The sequence below is a fragment of the Amblyomma mixtum genome, chromosome 10, assembly GCF_055824585.1.
Source record: "Amblyomma mixtum isolate Tamu chromosome 10, ASM5582458v1, whole genome shotgun sequence".
In the NCBI taxonomy this organism is placed as follows: domain Eukaryota; kingdom Metazoa; phylum Arthropoda; class Arachnida; order Ixodida; family Ixodidae; genus Amblyomma; species Amblyomma mixtum.
In genome coordinates, this window is record NC_143021.1 from 143,459,299 (window position 1) to 143,480,006 (window position 20,708).

General features: G+C 47.8%; 1 pseudogene; it reads right to left on the reverse strand.

Moving 5' to 3' along the window:
• Positions 1–553: 553 nt before the first annotated feature.
• On the reverse strand, positions 554–16,769 carry LOC149327172 (retinaldehyde-binding protein 1-like; annotated as a pseudogene).
• Positions 16,770–20,708: the final 3,939 nt, after the last annotated feature.

Below are 20,708 nucleotides of genomic sequence, written 5' to 3' on the forward strand. Positions count from 1 at the left end.
AAGTAAAATTTATCCGAGTGTTGAGCATGGCTAAGCGGCGAATATCGAGCGCTAGTTACGGTGGGCACTTAATGTTATTGCCTGCTAAAGGCTACTGACCTAAAGTACTTTACCAGGAGGCATTTACCATCAAGACATTCTGGCCTGCAAGGTACAGCCTCCGTGAAAAGTTTACAGTCCAAGAGGATCGCTTCTAAGCTTTTTAGCGGGGCTTCTTAGCACATGTATAGCCGTCCAAAGCATGGAAGGATTGAGGACGCGACGCCATTCCTCTTTTGAAACGTCATGGTCGCTTAGAATGAAAAGGAGACATACAATAGCATTACAATAGCATACAAAAGAATACGAGGCATCCAATAGCTTAGCAATAGGCCTTATTAGCAAATCCCTTGGGGCATATATTTTGTCGGGGGCGCACTATGTACGCATGTGCGAAATTGAAAAATGCGCCCAGTAGTCGTCCTACAGCACGTCCAACTACGACTTTAAACTTAATTTGTTTACGAGAGAACTCTTCCTCGGCTGTTCTTAGAAGAAAGCTAGCTTTGCGTCTTCATGTGCGCTCCCGCTTGGAACTTTGCAAATTGGGCTGTTCCAGTGAGCCTTCAGAGTTAAAGCCCTGCGAAAGAAAACAATCAGGACATATGTTGCCTTAGTTTTATGTTTAGAGGCTCCCTCCTTTCAAATGTACCAGTAGTACGAACTGTCCCAGCAGCATTCCGTCGGCGTCCAAAAGAGGCACAATTTCTCAGCAATCATTGCAGTTGCAAAACTTAAAGCTTTTTTAAGCGCATTTCGAGGTATTTGTTCCACTACATGAATTGCTCGTAAAAATAGCAGATGTGACACAAATTTAGAGCTATAAAAACTTGTTTATAGACACATGAAGTCCAGAAAATTTCATGCCATACGTGTGAATGCTTTATGTTCCATACCGCAGCATGAACTCAGGGGACAAATACAATACAAATTTAGACATGAAGAAAAAACATAGGTGTCAGATTAGACAAGAACAACAACCTTAAAAAGCAAATGCAACACGTTGCCCCGACTCGCTGCCCCGAGTCTAAGAATGCCATGTCAGCGACAATGACAGAATGCTGACGCAGCTTTCAGGTCCAGCTCTTTCGACTGCGATGACCTCGATAATTTCTCTTGTTAATCTATCCGAATTTCTACCAATAACATTGCATTCTTTAGAACCAGGCTTACATTTGTGAGCACGACAGTGCCGTGCCAATTTGCTGGAACCGCCATCCCTAACTTCCTTATGGTGCTCCCTTAATCGCTCATTAAGGCATATGCTTACGGCCCAATGTGCGCCTTCCCGCATGAAAGTGGGATCTTGTAGGTTATTTCCTCAGTGCACAGCACAAAGGGGTTTCTATGCGGAATCATGCCACTATTCTGAACCCTGCTGTCAGGGCATGTGAATGCTGCCATCTTTATCGGCATTTTCTTCTATAATGCAACTCAGACGAACCGACAAAACTATGTGAAATCTAAATATAATCAGAAGGACTCTAGGGTTACCCTTTCGGCTAACCTAGCTTTTATGAATGGCTTTATGAGTGCGAAGAAGAGGTCGAAAGCATAGGCTTGCCTAACAATATGCACAGCCTTCATCTTCGTCGGCATGCAGTCCTGAAGTAGAGAAAAATTGTTTATTAGGGAGCGCAGGTGCATTTTCTCTACAATAGCAGTTTTCTCCGGAATAGCAAAATTGCACTGGAACGTGTCTGTTCAACCTTATATTTTTGCCGTATAGTCGGCCATTCATGACAAGCTGGTTTAGGTATCAGGTTTCTTAGTTGCAAAAGATTTATTTCCGCACTTCAAAAGTGGTTAACATTCCCAAAACAAATTGCTTTATTCTAGAAGCACGATTGGTTGCGTGCACGCATTATCTCGTCTACCGGGAAAGCTAACAGCGGCATATTAGCGGTAGGTCTTTTCACTTATCACGCGCGAGGCGAATTTTATATGTGCAGGTTATTTCAAGAATTTTTAATTTAGATACTTGTGTTTCGGTTTTTACTATGGAGGACTAAACTGTTTTAAGAGAACTGCGACGGAAAAAAAATTGTGCCTATGATTCCGAATAGAAGACACCTACTCAGCATTCTCGTTTATTGCTGACAGCCGATGCATTGTTAACTGAAAACATTTCCCGGATTGAGCAGCTAACTGATCACTTTATCCCTACGTTGTCGCTACCTCTATACTGTCCTCGCGCTGAATATCTCATCGGCGCCGCCAGGTTATCGTAGTCGGTACAGCCACATTAGGCTCGGCTGTCTGGCTCCCAGCGCGCAAACGGGTCGTAGCCGCTAAAATTGTTTTGTAATATTTTCAGCCTTAACGCCTCTGCACTTTCCCGTACTATTAGCTCAGATATTGGCACAGAGAGAGCGGCATCTCGGGAATAGCACCTACTATTTCAATATTATTGCGTGGTCGTTAATTGAACCATGCCATAAGGCGTACTTTAAGCGACAGGCTGGGTTTTTTTTTCTTACTTGCACACAGCCTTCGACTGTCACTGTCTGTTTGGTATACTGTCCAAGCGACATAACTGAAATCCAGAACCGCACCTGAATGCATTCTAGTGCTCTTCGGATGAGCCCGGTGCTGAGCGAAGAATCTTGTCAGCTCTGAATTCAGCGTAGTCCAACAACAGCACAGCAGGTGTTTCGCCAAGCTCCTCTTCGGCTATCCGCTGCAGCTTGAACGGCAGCGCTCCTTCGGTATTATCCAACATATCGTCCACGCATTTCTTGGTGTAGACGCCCGACATTGTGCAAAGCCGGACAGAGAAGCGGCAGTGCCATTGAGAGAGGAAGAAGTGCATGCAGTATAAGAAGCCACGCCAGAAGAAAGGTCCCCCGACCGACTCATGTAAACAGGTTGTTTGGAGAAAGGGTGGACAATGGCGGCGCGATAGCCTTGAATGCGGCGCACTGTCATCTGGGAGCGTATTAAAGGGCGAGTTAAACAGCAACTATGCAGGGGTCCGGACATTTTAAAGAAACAAGCCCATCGTGTAGATAAAGCATCGAAGATAACCTCTGCAAACTACCAGAGCCATGCGCCCCCCGAAAAGATGTAAAAATTGAAGTCAAAGCCCGTTCGTTCTTTCCTTCCAGAAGCAAACATCCTGATCCTCTGCTCTGGCTCCCGAGCCTTCGGGTTGACGTCATACTGAAAACTTCCACGAAATAAATTCCATTGGTGCATCGTTCTGACTGACGGGCGAAGGTTGGGCCTAGCCGGTTCTTCGGGTCGTCTGCTCGCTGCGCGCACGCTTTCCGCAGCGCCTTCCGTATTCGCACACGCCTGCAAGCCGCATAGAGGAAAAAAAACTGAGGAGGGAGCGTCCGGCGACAGCCTTGAAGCCAACTCATAAAAAGCAAAAATACAGTAAAATGAAGGAGTCGGTAAAACGGAGAGAGTACGGGTCCATTTGTTGTGGCAGTCTTTTCAGCCGGGTACGCATGGCGGGGTCCGTTTCAGAGCGAAGGCGATCGCGAACTTTCGAATCCCAACGACAAACAAGAGTCCGTTGACAACTTTGAGCAACAGCGCGGGACAGACAGCACACAATGACAGACATGTCCGGCGCTGACCTTCCATTGGCCCTTCCATTCCATTTCGTAGATCGAGGAGCGCAAACAGAGGCCGACAAAGGGAAAGATTGCACAAGGTGCTAGAAGCCGCAAAAAATAGCTAAAAAGATATCAAAAGTTCAGAGAGAAACTACGCACCTATAGAGTTGTCAAAGGCCTGCTGCGAAAGAAAAAATGTTGCCAAGACGCCTCAGACAACACGGAAGGCACAGAGTGCAGAAAACTGTTTTTCAGGAAAGGAGTAACTGTCGCACAAATCTCGGTGGACACCCGTCATAATTGAGGGGGACTTTGGCTCTCCAAAGTGCTGCAAGGCGAAAGCGTTTCCTGGCGCACTGTTTGTTTGTATTTACTTTTTTATTTTTCATACTCTTTTTATTTTTGCTCGTATCTTGTTTTTATTGTTTTTTATTTTTATTTTCATATCCTATTTTATTTTGCTTTTATTTTTGCTTATTTTCTTATTTTAATTTTCCTTTCCTTCACTTTATTCCTTTTATTTTATTTATGAAACCTATGCATTCACTAGATGCGCCTTTATTCATGCTGGAACCTTGAGCCTTCGTGGCGGAGTGGTAGCGTCTCCTCTTCAAATGCCAAAGGCGCTGGTTCGATTCCCACCCTCGGCGCAGTTTCTTTCTAAGCAGTGGCGCCGAAAGGCGGACAAATCTGCCGATGCGTCTGTCGACACGGCTGCCGACGCGTCTGTCGACATTCCTGCCGACGCGTCTTTCGACGCTCCTGCCGACGCGTCTGCTAACGACAGAATGAGGCATTAAAGGCTTTCGCCTTAAAAACGTGTTTGAGCAGAGCGGAGCAAGGCCACAAAGGCACACGCACCTAGCAATGCACAATGACGATGCAGAAGCGGGGGACGAACAGAGGCCGGTAAAAGACAAGGGTCAAGCAGTTTTGTTGCATACCCAACCAGGAAGGAGAGGGCAAGTTTCTCTAGGGCCTCCTGCCTCTGCTAGGGTGTCCCCCAAACTCCTCTTCTGCTACCTTCTAGAGCTTCAAGGGAAGCCCGCCTTTCGGAGTATGAACCACGTCGTCGACGTATTTCTTGGTTTAAATTTGAGACATCGTGGGAATGGACTTACTCTCAGAGTCACTCCGTGCATGGGCGATCGCCGAACGTGCTCTGGGAACGCGTTGTCGTTTGGCTGCAAATGTAGCGATTGTGAGAGGCGAAAAACAGCGAGCAGATGACCAAGCACTCTGCTGTCGAGCGCCACTGCTCATCTCGCGTGACAGACAGGGCTACAAGGCAAACTGCAAAATTCAGTAACATGTGGTACGCCCTTAAAAACAACGAACCGCAAGCCGCAGTACGGACTGCAGCATCATTGCGAGCTTTCTCCTTAGTGAAAGCCACGTTAACTCGTGCTTATTCAACGTGTAGTGGCACTGTATGTGAGGAAGGGTCACGCTGTAATCGCTAGCGCGCTGGTTATGCTGACAAAAAAACTTGCACTGATGGTGTTGGTCGCTTCGTGAGCGGATATTCTTTCGTTAACTAGAAAGCTAGGAACTTTTTTAGCTACTACGGAGCCATATTCACAACACAAGTTTCGGATTAAAGCAAAAGATCTAATTCCACAAAATTTACGTCCATCATTCGCTTGAATGCATCTCCTCCTATTAGGACAGAGTAAACTCCTCAAATTTGTCTACAATTGCTTAGACGCTGCCTCCCTATTAGTGAATATTACGCAAATAATACGGGAAAACAGCAGTAACATTGTCTTATTTTTACAGAAATCATTAGGTCAAGAACACGAAGTGAATAAGCACACTGGCGACCATATGAAGCGGCGCTTAAACGAAATTCATTGCGAATAAACGCTTCATTAATCATGATGTGGTATCTTGTTATTTCATCATGCCACTGCCCAAAGCCATTAAAGAAAATAAGCAGTCACTTTTATGATCAAATTTAGGAATAATAGATTCTATAAGCCGGTTTCAACGCTGAGCTGAGCTGGTTAAAAGAAGATAATCAGGTGACCACAGAGGACGCCCGGTCCATTGAGAGTAATGTGAAATGGTTTCATTATTTCAATTTGTCTTCAGGTTAAATGGTTTGGGAAGCACTGCATAATGAAATCACAAGTTCTTTTAACAGAACAAAATTCTATGCTGCCTAAAACATTTTCTGGGAAGTCGGCAGGACCTCACAAAGCGTCATTTGGTTTGAAAGCAAAGATTGCTAAAGGGATGCTGTGGATCAATTGCAGCTGCCCTCTATCAGTAGAGGTCCACCGATCTTCTAGATAGTGCAACAAAAAAAAATGTACACAGGCTTCTCCATAGATGGAAATAGATGCAAATATATGCAATTTCGTGAGCAGTAATGGAGTCTTCTGTTGTCGGGCAAACATGAGCATAACTAGAAATAGCACTAGAATCGATTTTTGCTCAGAAGAATTATTGTATAGATTTATCCTTGGTACACTTTTAAATTAACTGCAGTGTTATTTAAAAGACGTTAAGTAGTGCACCTATATAAATTTTAAATACAATTCCGCGCAGAATACATCAGCTTATATTAAGGACAATGGAAACTTATCACACAATAGCTAAGAAAAGAACTAATCGCTGAACAGAACAATCTACAGTTTGTATTGCTTGCAAACATGACCCAAAAACAAAAAATAAATAAATAATGCGACCAGCTGCGCCAAGCGGACCTTAAGAGAGCGGACACGTCACATAGAAGTAAAGCACGCATGTGGTTGAATAATATGAGGCCGCGGAGGTAGGCGTACATGCCAGATAGCAGAAAAGGCATTGCACCTGCAGCATTTCTAAAGTGAAATAGCATGAAAATCATCACCGCCAAAAAAAAAAAATGCGACCACCTACCGTCACATGCTTCCCATTGGCTGACAGGGTCATGACGTCACGCATCACGTGACGTCATGACCCTGTTCAGGGGACGCTCGTGGCGGGCGAGAGGCCAGTCCGCAACGGCCATGTGCAGACGTTCCAGTGTCTCCGTTGGCATGCAACCAGAAACTGAGGCGCTGCGCGCTATAGAAAATCCTAGCAAATGGAGAGGGCTTTGCCTTTATGCGTTGTGTGATGCACTAGCCACTACTTTATTAGCCGTACGGAGTAGCTATGCTCACGCATTGTCCACGTATTGATAATTAATTGCCCCACCCCTCAGAGTTTTATTTTTTTCTTTGGGGGGGGGGGGGGGGGGAGGGGGCACGACGGCCTTACAAGCTTCTGTGCCATATAATCCACAGAACAACACAACGCAGTTTTTTTTAGTGATGTCAACGTTGTTATTAGGCATATTTCAAGAATGCAGCTAATTAGCTAGTAATCACTGCGGTACCACTTCGACGCTTTCTTGTGATGCCTGGTATCAACCGTTCGGGACCATGTGCCTCGTATCACTATAGTGTCCGTTCTTTCGCGCTCAAGGCCGCAGGAAAGGGGTGTTATTTTTTTTTTTTTGTGACGCGAAAAGCGACTGGACTAATCTCGATTCATCACAGGCAAGAAGAGCTGCATCTACGTTTCTCCAGATTACTGTAGATGATCTTGTCCTGTTGTCTCGAAATTTCCTCGCCGCCTTTAAATTGAGCGATGCCACGAGCGGCGGGCATTCATAGTTCGACGACTGACGAGCACGTTTGTTGCTTACGCCGCCGCTGAGTGATTCAGTTCTTTTGCGGGCGCAAGTCAGCCAAAATAAAGAGCTTCGTTTGCAAGTTTTGTTGCTGTCTTCCTGACTGCTGGATATCCGTCACTACAACGTGACACCTGGTGGAGGTGTTGGGTGGCCTTCCATGTACCGAACACCCCCAGCAAGTCGCGACGCCAGCTCTTTGAGTCATTCACTGGAGGACTTGACTCCAGTCCACCGCAGAAGCCGACGACTGCAAGGGGACGCACCTGAGTTCGGGATTCTGCCGGAGCCTACCCGGAAGCGAAAGCCAGTAGCAACGTCCACCATGAGCGTGCCCCAGGCGACGACTCCAATCATTCTTCAGCAGCCCCGGGTGCCACCAACCTTCGACGCCTCGCCTGGTGCCGACCCGGAAGAATGGCTGGAACAGTTCGACCGTGTGGCTATCTTCAAGCAAGAACTGGGACGATGCCACGAAACTTAGGTACGTCTTCTTCGCCTTGGAGAGACCAGCAAGGATCTGGTTTGAGAATGCGGAAGCTAGCCTCACGAACTGGGAAACCTTCAAGGAGCAGCTTCTAAAGACCTTCACGAACGTCGTGCGAAAGAAGAGAGCCCAGCAGCTGCTACAATCTCGCGTACAACACCCAAACGAGACCGTTGCAGTGTACAATGAGGAAATGAAGCGTCTCTTCCGGCGTGCCGACGCAAACATGAAGGAAGAAGAAAAAGTAAAGCTGCTCATCGGAGGAGTTAAAGAGCAACTCTTTGCCGGCCTCTTCCGCAAACCACCAAAAACTGTCGCAGAATTCATAGAGGAGGCATCCACTATGGAAAAAACTCATGATGCCCGAGCCCGCCAGTGTGACCGCCAGCAGCGCGTTTTCTCAGCAAATTGCCTGTAAACCGCTAACAACGACAACCTGCGGGAGGTTATCCGTCAAGTTGTGCGAGAAGAGCGCCGGCGATTGCTGCCAACGAGAATGCACCCGCAGCTTTCATCGCTCACAGACGTCATTCGGGATGAGGTTCAACAGTTCATGGGTGTGACGCCGACAGCCACGCTGCCTCTGCAGCCCACAGCCATGACTTACGCCGCAGCTGTGCGCCGTCCTGCACCTCGACGACAGGACCCAAGCCCCTATCGCCCTCAGCCAGCTGCGTTGGACCGCCGCCCTCTTGCCCCAACCCGCCCGTCCTACGAGCGTCGCACACAGCCGAGGACATGCGACGAGTGGAGAACTCCCGACCAGCTCCGCCCACTACGCTTCCACGGTGGCGAAGTCGGTCACGTCCTCCGGCACTGCCCATACAGAGGACTGGGCATCCGAGGCTTCTCTTACGACGCTCCACGACCCCGACCCGGCCAGCGACGAGCTGAAATCGAGGATTTTTTGCGTTGGGAAGGATGCTCATCGCCGAGCTGCCTATCACGTTCCCCGTCGCCATCTTCACCGCGCTTTGTATCTCCTAGGCCAGGTTACGCGATGCGTGGACGCTCCCCCAGCCCCCGACGGTTAAACTGAATAAAGCAGCCTCTGGAGGTGAGGTTCCTTCTGAGCGCAAGAGCAAAGATCCTCTATCGAAGAAAACGCAAGACCATGCCACAACTACGACAACACCGACGACGACGACGACGACGCGGCCAGACTTTAACCTTATACCACCGCCCAGAGAAGTAACGTCTGAGTACGCCCACCGCAGACTCACTGCCCGACGAAGCCAAGATCGTACACCGAAGACAACGTGCAATACGAAAACGCGAACAAGTGACCTTGAAGTTATGGTCGACGGTCACGCGGTTAGTGCCTTGGTGGACACCGGAGCTGACTACTCCGTCATGAGAAAAACACAGTCATTCAATGAGCAAATTGCAGCGCTCGCTAAAGCAATCTACGGCGGAAATAACTAGGTTTCTCGAGATTTTGACCAGTAATGCTTTTCTTTCCCTCACTGTTCCAGAATTTGTTGCTTCGGATTTTTTAAGGCGAAAGCCTTTAGTGCCTTATACTGTCGTTAGCAGCCGTGTCGGCAGCTGTGTCTGCAGATGTGTCCGCGTTTCGATTACGTGTTTTATATGGGCACATCCCAGTCGTTACTTAATCGATACTTAATCGATGGCATTCGAAAGATATTAGAGCACGAATTAAGGGATTCTATGATAATTGTATGATAATTAATGACGAATGTAGTAATATAGTTAATCAATTAGCCTAATAATCTTTCTAGTCAGACCACATAAATAAATAAAACCGAGTAGTTGTGCGAGACGAGCATGCTGACCACTCCGCTATGCCAGCTCGATGGTTTGGAATGAACAAGGGCGCGTCCAGCTACTACGGCGTCTTCGTTCACTCCCATCTTCCTCACATCCCGTTACGGCGAGGTTCAGGTGTCCACTGAGATCTGCGAGACAGATACTTGAGCAGGGTAAGGTCACGGGCTAGTTGGTTATTCATAATAATTTTTTCAACAGCGCAAGCTACACAAGGACACAAGACGATGAAACACACACACGAGCGCTCGTGTGTGTGTTTCCTCGTCTTGTGTCCTTGTGTAGTTTGCGCTGTTGAAAACATTATTATGAGACAGATACAATTTCTATGCTCAAAAACCATTTACCGACGACGAAGGCGTACAGCCGAACGGGCGATGGCGTTCTGTTGACTCCCTGGAAGCGTTGCAAGACGCTGTCGCGTTCCACTCTCAGAGACGAAGTTTAACATTTTAACAACGCTTCAGTGACACAAGCAGCAACGCAGCACTTAAGGCTTTAGCCTCCCCGCACTTTGGGTCAGCAAATTGCCGCCCCGAATATTTTACTTGCCGCTGTTCGTTTGACTACCGGCGCTCAAACTTGTTGACTTCGCTTATATCAGAATGCCAATTAGCACACCTTTCTCAGCAGGACGCGACTGTATTGGTTGCGAAATACAGTACAGACTTGTCGACTAGGACGTGTGATATGGTTTAAAGACCACCTGGGGTTCGTTAACGTGCACTGACATCGCACAGTACACGGGCCTCTAGAATTTCGCCTCAATCAATGTTTGACCGCCACGGCCGGGATCGAACCCGCGTCTTCTGAGTCAGTAGCCGAGCTCCATAACCACTGTGCCACCGCGGCGGGTCTGTAGTGGGATATACTTTCTCTGCGTGGCGAAGATAAAATGACTACTAAAAAAGCAGAACTAGAAAAGAAATTGACGAACAAATAGAATACGAGAAATTTGCGGCCATAGTATTGGCACGCGATATCGTAAATCACTGCTGCGTTGCCAGCAAGACCTTTTCATCGTATGAAGTGCTCTCACCAGATCGTGGAATGCCGGGCTGGGACGCACGGAAGAATTGCTTTTCCTTTCATTATTGTGCATATATCTCCCTATTACAATGAGGTAAACGGTGTCAAGGTAATTTTTGAGGACAATCAAAAAGGGTGGGTGCTCTCTTCAGTTGTTTCAATCTACTAAAAGTTGATTTGTTCGCGGGATCTCGACTTATCTACTTACCTGTAAATACTCGAAGCCCCGCCTGATCAAGCCGACATTAATGGCAAGCACTTTGTCGGGTGTGAAGCCTCCGTAGTCAAACAGGGTAACCATGCCCAACGTATGAGTCGTTGGATCCATAGCCAAGTGTTCCATGCACAGAATAATGGCCCGGTGAACATCGACGCATGAAGATTCATCGAGATTCCAAGAACCTGAGAAAACGGAGAAGATGCGACTGTTTCGAATGGAGTCCACGCGTCAATTCGTAGGTGTCAAATATTTCTGGTGTATTGAGATATTTTACTCTATTACCGGCACTTCGTTAAATTATTCGTGATTTTAGGAACCATTAAGCGCTTGGTGCACAGCTGGACCAACTGCTCGGGTACATGGCTCAGCTTATAAAATTTTATTTGAAAAATAACTACGAATTGGAGGTTGCGAAAAAAAAGAGGTGGCCGCTCTCTAGACGTGGTGCAGCATAAGCTTCTCGTGCACAGTTGCAATGACTCTGATTGTAATAGTAGTCTTTCGCCTCAGGTGTCTGAATACTTCCGCACCTGAATGGGTCAACTGCCTGTTTTTCGACCGTATGAAATAATTAGTTGCTGTACCAGATCCAGTAATATAACAAACCTTTCTTTAGTAGGCATGAAGCGTGCGCTTTAGACTAGAACAATTTTTCAATGAATGTTACATCAAGCACTGAGCGTAATAACTAAAACAGCTGCAATCTTAAACACAGCCCAGTTTTTAACGGAGACACCAGAAATGGCATGCACAAAAAGATGCATCTGTTAGCAGGCGTTCTCGCCATACTTTTCGAACGCGAAATGAACGTTCTCTTCGGAAACCTTCTGGAGGCCAGCACAGCACTATATATAATTACACCACGGGTATTTACGCAGCAAGAATACCTTTTACTACGCACCGCAATTACTGGGCAATTTTCTTTACTAGCTTCGGAGTAGCTGCCTCAACTCAGGTGACACGTAGAGCTAAAGACTCGCGTGCTGTTTGATTAACCATTAAATGACATATTAGATAGCACTGTTGCATGAAAACCTTCTCGCCAGGTGCGCCAGTGGACCTGTATACGTATACATCCGCGCCATGCAGGAAATGTACTGCACATGTCACAAGATTGGCGTATCTTGTCTTAAACTTTCTCTTTACTGCAGAATTTCTTTTACTTTTACGTAAAAATACTAGGGCACTTGAAGGTCGCAGTATGAGACGGCAAGATCTCACCTTTTGTTTGGTTTCCGAGATTTTGGCACTATATCAGGTGGCCACTGTGTTGCCAAAGCTTTCAATAGGTGGAAACCACTAAGCCTACTACCTACATAAAAATGATCTGGATATATGCTCGAACAATTCTCTGCAATATGAAGGCAGGTTGCTTCGGAAACATTACCCCCCGGGTTTGAACAGGAAGATGCGGCGTCCATGTACGTCCTTTTCTTGCAATACCATCATGAGTTTTCGCGTGACCGGAGACACTTTGGAGGGCAGAAAGTCCCGAAAGGCCGGACCGCTAGCGTTCCGGATCTTGTAGTAGTTCTTTACGGTGCGTAGGGCTGCTTCAACGTTGTATTTCCGCACGTGTAGAAAGCGCAGAAGAAATTGCGCATCCTTCCGGGAATTGAGATCCTCCTCCTCTGCAATAGACAGCGGGTTAAAATTTTCCAGGTGTGTTCTCAGTAAAACATCCGCTCTTCCATCCTAAACCTACAATCTGTAATTTTTTTTGTGAAAGATTCCTCGCCAGAGCACTCCATGTGGCTTTCTGACCGCTTTTACAGAAAAAGACTGCGTGCAGACAAGTATGATGACTAGAAAGTTATTAGCATTCAAGTTTATCTGCGGGGAGAAGGTTGTGAAACAGTTCGCGTTTAGCTTCTTCAAAAAAAGGTCGCTACTTGGACATGAGTCGCTTGTGGCCACACGCCACAAAAGGTAAAACTCTTTAGCCAGTCGGTCTTAAACGGTTAGTGCTATACAGTTTAGCGTCTTTCCAAGAAAGCTCTATATATTAATGGGTCCGGCAACGTTGCGGAACTTAGAAGAGGTGAATGAACGTATTGAGTTCTACTTACTTCAGTCTTCCCTCGGTGGACCAAGGTTGATTATTTCTCTACTTAAAATCTCAGTCGGAATATAAACCTCACTGAATTTTAACAATGGCAGCAAATAACCGGTGGCCAAGCTTCCCGCCAGTAGTTATTCTAGCGACAACTTAAGTTGCTTGTGTGAGATAACGTTAAAAAAAACGAAATATAATATTACCCTGCCTCTGGCACTTTGTAAAGCCGCCTGTAATACGGATGCACTCTCGTTCACTCATTTTTAGGCAGTCGAATTTCTACCTCACCTGATAAAAGCTGCAAAAGTTTCGCGAGGGATTCCTTTCTCCGCTCTGGAGTCTCTCCAAGCTGATCTTCGGCGATCTGTTGGAGCCTAACAGGGAGGGCATCCTTGGACGTATCGAACACGTTGTCCGTTGACTTCTTTATGTACACACCAGCCGTCTCAGATAGCTGTGCCAACGAAAGCAGCAGAGTCGACTTAGAAGGCACCGTACAGCCGAAGCGTCAAGCAACACTGCAAAGGAAGCAGACACTCTCAGCGGAGAAAGTGTCTGCGCGGCTCGGGGCACTCCTGATAGCCGTGTCACAGCTGTTTGGAAACCGTTTGCTGCGGCCGCCAAAGCCGGCGCCAGCCTTCAAAGCGATGCAGGCGCACAGAAGCGCGCATGAGCTGTCTCTGGCTCCCTGAAAGATGGACACCGCTTTAACCTAACTGTGCTGCCTTTACATCGGTGGACACGCAGTCCTTGGCACAACGGTTAACGACGGGGATCACGTAACGCGTTGCCTTATGTCACGTCTCTTCATCGTCATTAGAGAATTTTCTTGGAAACAATAGACAGTCGCCAGAAAATGCTGCAAAAGATGTCATTTTAAAACGCTGTGTCCCTTCTGTGTCGTTGTTTGTTAGCGCCTTGATTTTTCATAATGAACTTAAAAACCCTGTAGCGGCTGTACGACTTCAATAATTTTATTAGGAAACAGGCGAAAGGGGAACCTTTTTGACAGGGCCACTCACTGATCTTTTTTCTTTCATTCAGGTCCTACAATACGGTCATGCAATACGGCCCTGCAATAACACCAACTGCCTTTTTAAACTAGTAACAATAATATCACTGCAATAATAATCCCTAACAGGTGGAGAGACAAAAGTATTTCGTAACAAATTTCCACGTTCTTTAGTGCGTCTGAAATATCGAAAGTTGAAACTGCAGCTGCTCTCTTGTACACGCCAAAAAGCGAACCTGCGTTTTGATTACGGTGAAGCGAAAAAGCGTTGGATGTGCATAGATTTAGCCGGACAAAACACACAAATTCGTAGGAGAAATGATTCTTCTTCATGAATATCGCATAATTCGCTCAGACATGCAACGTCTGATGCTTGACAGTGCGTCATCTTCGAAACGCTTAGCGCTCTCTGTGCAGAGGAGGACAGCGACGGGGAATAACCGGAGTGACACTCGCGCCACTCATTTAATACCGTTCCCCCCCCCCCATTCCCTCTATCTTTTCTCCCATTTCACCCACAACGCTGAACAATTCAATTTTGTAACTCTGTTGCATGTCAAAACTCTTGCATTTCATTTTTTTTTTTCAATTCTTGTTTTTCACTACGACTCCAGTCAGTTTTCAGGCTATGGCTGACTCGTGGACCACCGCTCTGTAATTATTCTGCTAAGTCTTCTCGCAAACGTGTCCAACGTCTCGGCAGCCGGCGGCATGTGACTGCATGCTCGCAGTCCCTCATCCAGCGCTTTTTCGGACCGGAGCTGCATTTCAGCATCATCATACAGTGATTTTTGAGTGCATAATGAGCGCCGCAACTGGAGAAACAAAACCAGGAACAGTTCGTTAACCGAAGCGTGCAAAGTGCTGGCTTGAAATGACTAGGAAGAAAATCAGCCTCTGCAGTTCCGACTGCAAGAGGAAAACACCGTGCTGAGCGTCCGAATGCAGTGTAGCCTGCTGCTTTCCGTGCGTAGCCTAGAGAGAGGCATTCCGGAGGCCAAAAAAAAATGATAAAAAACACTCGTTTCACTGCCCCGCCGCATTCTGGCGGCGCCATAAGTGATATTTTGAGTGCATAATGAGCGCCGCAACTGGAGAAACAAAACCAGGAACAGTTCGTTAACCGAAGCGTGCAAAGTGCTGGCTTGAAATGACTAGGAAGAAAATCAGCCTCTGCAGTTCCGACTGCAAGAGGAAAACACCGTGCTGAGCGTCCGAATGCAGTGTAGCCTGCTGCTTTCCGTGCGTAGCCTAGAGAGAGGCATTCCGGAGGCCAAAAAAAAATGATAAAAAACACTCGTTTCACTGCCCCGCCGCACAAAGCCGCCCATCCGGCACTGGCTCAGCGGTTAAACTGGCGGAGTTTTTAGAGTGCTGGCGCGTCCACCGCGCAACCCTGCGCAAAGAGAAACACAAATGTCATGGTGAATCGCGTCACAGCCGCGGGTTGCGACATCCTTTCGCGCATTTTGACAAAATAGCTGGGCCTGTGGGTGCTCTATGTTTTCAAAATTAAGCAGAAGACAAGAGGCACTGAGGAATACAGCATACATAAAGGAATCTATCTGAAAAGTATGTTGACGTTGAGCACTCCTCGTGAGTTGGCGATTGGCTAGAAATGTGCGCTAGCCAAAGCTTGAAGAACAGAAAACCTATTGATGTTTCGGCGCTCATATCCCTTATAGGGTCAGAATGAGATGCAAGAATGGGTCGGTGCATTATATGGACACGATCTTTCAGGGCATGCATGTTGACAGTTGAAACCAGATATACCGAACCCGGATTATTGGAATTATTTCCTACATAGTCCATGTTAATTATGTTATTATGCGAAGCATATTACACGCACAACCGAACTCTTTCTTGCTGCGCCGCGCACGGCCGCGTAGCTACCACTTGACCTTCATCGGCGCACCACGTGATATGACGTCACAAGAGCTGTGAAAGCTGGGGCCTCGTGCGCTCGTTTGCGGACGCGCAGTCTCCGCCGGCGGCCTAACTCCCGCTCCTACCGCTAGGAGATACTGACGTCACGCGAAAGGCGACGCACTCGTTGATTCAGTTGAGCAGCGAGATGTCAGCCAGGGAGAGGGCGGCTTGCCAGACCGCAAAACTATGCTTCGCATCCTAGGCTTAACCATCAGCTAAGCCAGGCCATTTTACCTTGCAAATTCTATGATAATGTTCAGGAAAGGCACGAACTATATTGATGCAATTGCCGCGGCTATTCGCCATAATGAACTCAGCAGTGCAACTTTGCAAGTTGCGCTTTTCCTGACCGCGTCGCTCGCGTGGAGGTGTCGGCTGCGTGTCCTTGGCTGCCGGCAGGCAGCGCTTGCACTGTGAAATCGTAATGCCATATGAACGTGCAGCAAGGTTAAGGGGGCCTTCGGTCTGTTGCACTCATTTTTTATGCCACATCGCGGTGATCTGCTTAAGCAAACTACTGTAATTGATGGCTTGCGGCGGCCCTCGGCTAGTGCGCTTCACCTCCGATGGCACCGCGGAAACCGGCTGTACATTAATTTAATTGAATGATTAGACTATTTGTAATATACTGCTAACGGGATTGGACATAATATTCATAAGGCTCAGAAGTGGAAGAAGTAGAAGTGCATCGCCATCTTGCTTACCGCCGCTCGAGAGCCCGGAGCAGTCTGTCCCCCATTGTGTGGCCCGTAATCATAGAGAAAAATACTTATGTTTCTCTATGGCGCAACATTCATGGCAAATCTGGCGCAACAGCGGAGTACGCTTCCAGATACGCTTATGCTACCGACCAATACGGAACTCACCCTAGGTCACCAGAGCCGCGGCCGTCGCCACCGTAGAGCATCGCCTGAATTTGGACTCCTTCCGGCTGCAAAAGGGCGACGCAACCTCCGTTTTCGGAGGAGGCAGCTGCCATGGCAACTGAGAACAGGCTTTCGGCGCAACTCCTCTGTCACCAGCCACGAACACTCCCGTCTTTTCATGGCGACGTCGTCGAGGACGCCGAGGACTGCCTCGAGATCTTCGAGCGTGTCGCCCGCTACAACGGCTGGAGGAACGACCGTAAGATCCACAATGTCTATTTTAAGCTTAAGGAGTTGGTTTGGACATGGTTCGAAAACCATGAAGCTTCGCTTACATCCTGGGAGACCTTCTGCCGCAATCTGATAGCCACTTATTTGAATGCAGACCGTCCAGAGCGAGCAGAAGCTGCGTTACATTCGCGCAAACAGCGCAACAACGAGAGTGTACGCATCTATTTCGAGGAGGTGGCCCCCCTTTTTGAACGTGCGGATCCCAACTTTACGGAAGACAAGAAGCTTCACCACCTCATACGGGGGTTACAAACAAGGGCTTCTCGCAGGCCTCGTGTGCTGCCCACCACGCACTGTGGCAGAATTCCTCACCGAGGAGGCAACTATGGAGAAGGCGCTGGGACAGCGAGCCCGCCAATACAATCGCGACGTCAGCACTATTGGGAATGACCCCTTCTCTATGCCTCTCGGTAGCCATGAGACTTTTCTATGCGAGCTTGTCCAATCTGTCGTCAAAGACGAAATGCGGAACTTCCGGATGCCGTCCGATACGCCATCTTTCCCGCCACTGTGTGGAGTCATTCGGGACGAACTACGCCTGGCAGCATAACAGCACAAAATTTCTGAGGGTCGTCGCCGGCTTGATGCAAGACACACGTATGAGTCCATGCTACGTGAGGCCTTTGGGTACGATGCCACCGCCGCGATTCCAGTCGTGCTCCCCCCCAGTTTCTTTCGCGGCCACGATATACCAGCCTACCAGCAACCGCGAGAGAGTGATGTGTGGTGCGCCCCGGTCGTCGGCCCCACTGCTATCACTGTGGCGAGGCGGGTCACCAATACAGGGCATGCCCATACCGTCACGTGGGCGTGCGTGTTTTCGCGCCGTACGAGCAGTGCCCACAGGACGGAGAACGACCACAAGAGACAGCATCTCATCTCTCGTCACGCCAGAACCACATCACTTTAGGCAACCGAGGGGCTCGATCCCCGTGGCTGAGCCTCTGTCAAGCTGCAAGCTACTCCGGACGCCGTTCTCCCAGTCCATGCCAGAAAAACTGATTTCAGCGGCCTCTGGATGCGAGGACTAGTGAAGATACTCCTACGCCACTACCATGCGACGATGTTTCTCAGGCAGCCAGTAGCGACAGCATCCAACGGTCTACCTCCGATTTGTGTGTTACAATTGATGGAGTCAACGGGACCGCTTTTATGAATATAGGTGCTGATTATTGCGTCATGTGCTTTTTGACTTGCCCTGTAACTGAAGAAATTTTGACGCAGTGATCGGGGCCTAGCATTCGCACTGCTCGGGGTCACCTGACAATCCCCGCCGGCACGTGCACAGCTCGTGTCGATATCCGTAGTTTTGAGTACGTCGGCGAATTTGTAATCCTCCGTGAGTGTTCCAGGGACTTCATCCGCGGTCGCGACTTTCAGCAGACGAACGGCGCTGTCATTGGCCTGCACGAAGGGCGGATCATGTCCTCGAAGAAACGGGCCGTGGCGCGCACTCACCAGATGGTTCACGTTTCAGTGGTATCGTTACGGAGTGCGCCGCAGAAGGAGGTTGTAGGTTGATTCGACAGGATACCGGGAAGCTACCGCAGGAAACTAAAGATCTCATTAAAAGACGCCCAATAATTTAATAAATAAGCGCATGCTTGCTGACATAAGGATGTTTAACATGTATAATATCGAGCCTGCTCTCAAGAATGGAGGTAGCTTAATAGCAGTCAACACAAAAATAGGCGTAGGTAAAAACTAGATGTATGATTGAAGAGACAAAGAGGGCAATGGAGAATGTAATTTGCAACATGGATAAGATATTTAAAGTAGCCGAAGAGTTCCACAAAAATCTATACATTAACGGATATAATCAGAACGTAACTGAGAGAGGCAGTCAAGCACAGCAATGGGACATCCCGCAGTTAACGAAGGGTGAAGTAAAGAAAGCCTTAGGAGCAACGCAAAGGGGGAAAGCAGCAGGTGAGGATCAGGTAACAGCAGATTTGTTGAAAGACGGAGTAGAGATTGTGCGAGAAAAACTAGCCCCCTGTATACGCAATGCCTTGTGACCTCGTGCGTTCCACGAGCTTGGAAGAACGCTAGCATTATCTGAATTCATAACAAAGAAGACGTCAAAGACTTCAAGAATTACAGGCCGATCAGCTAACTGCCCGTTGCTTGCAAGGTAATTACTAAGCTAATCGCTTAATTGAGTTAGGACAACCTTAGACTCCAATAAACAAAATTAACAGGCAGGCTTTCGTAAAGGATACACGACATTAGACCATATTTACGCTGTGAATCAGGCGATAGAGAAATGCGCAAAATATATCCAACCCCTAAATATAGCCTTCATTGATTGCCAAAAAGTGTTTGACTCAGTGGAAACCTCAGCTCTCATGCAGGCATTGCGGAATCAGGGTGTAGAAGAGTGTTATCTGAAAATACTGGAAAATACAGCGATTGCAGATACTTATAACTGTAGTCCTCCATAAAGTTAGCAATAAAATTCTAATAAGAAAGGTATCGGGTAGGGAGGCCTGATCTCGCCAGTGCTATTCACCGCATTTTTACAGCAGGTATTTCGGGCCCTGAAACGGTAACAGTTGGGGATAAGAGTTAATGGAGCGTTCCTAAGTAATTTGCGATCTGTATATGGCATTGCCTTGCTAAGTCACCCAGGGCATGAGCAGAAAAGCACGATAAATGAGCTAGAGAGGCAGAGCAGAACAGTGCAGCTAAAAATTTACATGCAGGAAACCAGAGTAATGTTCAACAGTCTAGCAAGAGAATAGCAGTTCGCATTTGGTAGGGAGCTAGGCGCTGGAAGTAGTAAGAGAATATGTCTACTTAGGGCAGGTAGTGACCGTTGATCGCAAGCATGAGAGGGAAGTAATCAGAACAATAGGATTGGGGTGCAACCCATAGGGCAGGTTCTCTCAGCTCTTGAATGGCAGTTTACCAATATCCCTGAAGAGAAAAGTATACAACAGCTGTATTTTACCGGTACTCACCTACGGGGCGGAAACATTGAGGCTAACAAAGAGGGTTCAGCTTAAGTTAAGGACAACGAAGCCAGCTGTGGAAAGAAAAATGATAGGTGTAACGTTAAGAGATCAGAAGCGGGTGGAGTGGGCGAGGGAACAAACGCGGGTTAATGACATCCTAATTGAAATCAATAGGAAAAAATGGGCTTGGGCAGGGCATGTAATGCGAAAGCAAGATAACCGCTGGTCGTCGAGGGTAACGGAGTGCATTGCTTGTAACGGAGTGGGTTTCAAGAGAAGGAAAACGTAGCAGGTGTCGGCAGAAAGTTAGGTGGACGGATGAGATTAAGATTGCGGGGATACGGTGGCCGCAACTGGGAAAGGACAGGTTTAATTGGAGAGTCTGGGGAGAGGTATTTGCCCAACAGGGGGCGTAGTAAGGCTGATGATAATGCTCTGCGACTTGTTGACGACGATGGAATTGTGCCACCCCGGTCCAGTGTGCTCGTTCTCGTGAGGAATGATTGCTTCCACGACTACGAGGGCAACCCTGCCACCAACGTACCCCTGCTGCTCGAGAAGGGAGCAGCCGTCACTCGCTAGCTCGTCCAACTACAAGACTGTTGTGGCGGTGTGCTCCTTGCAAATTTTGCCAGCGAGTTGCAGCATCTCTCGCTATGGGCATGGCTGCTGCAGATGATGCCTTACGTTACCTTTGCTTATAATAAAGTGATTGAGAGAACAGCCCACTTTATCCCGTTCCGTATTTTTACAGAATAGCGCGTGACGTCGATCCGATGCTTCTGTGCGCTGGTGACGACCACA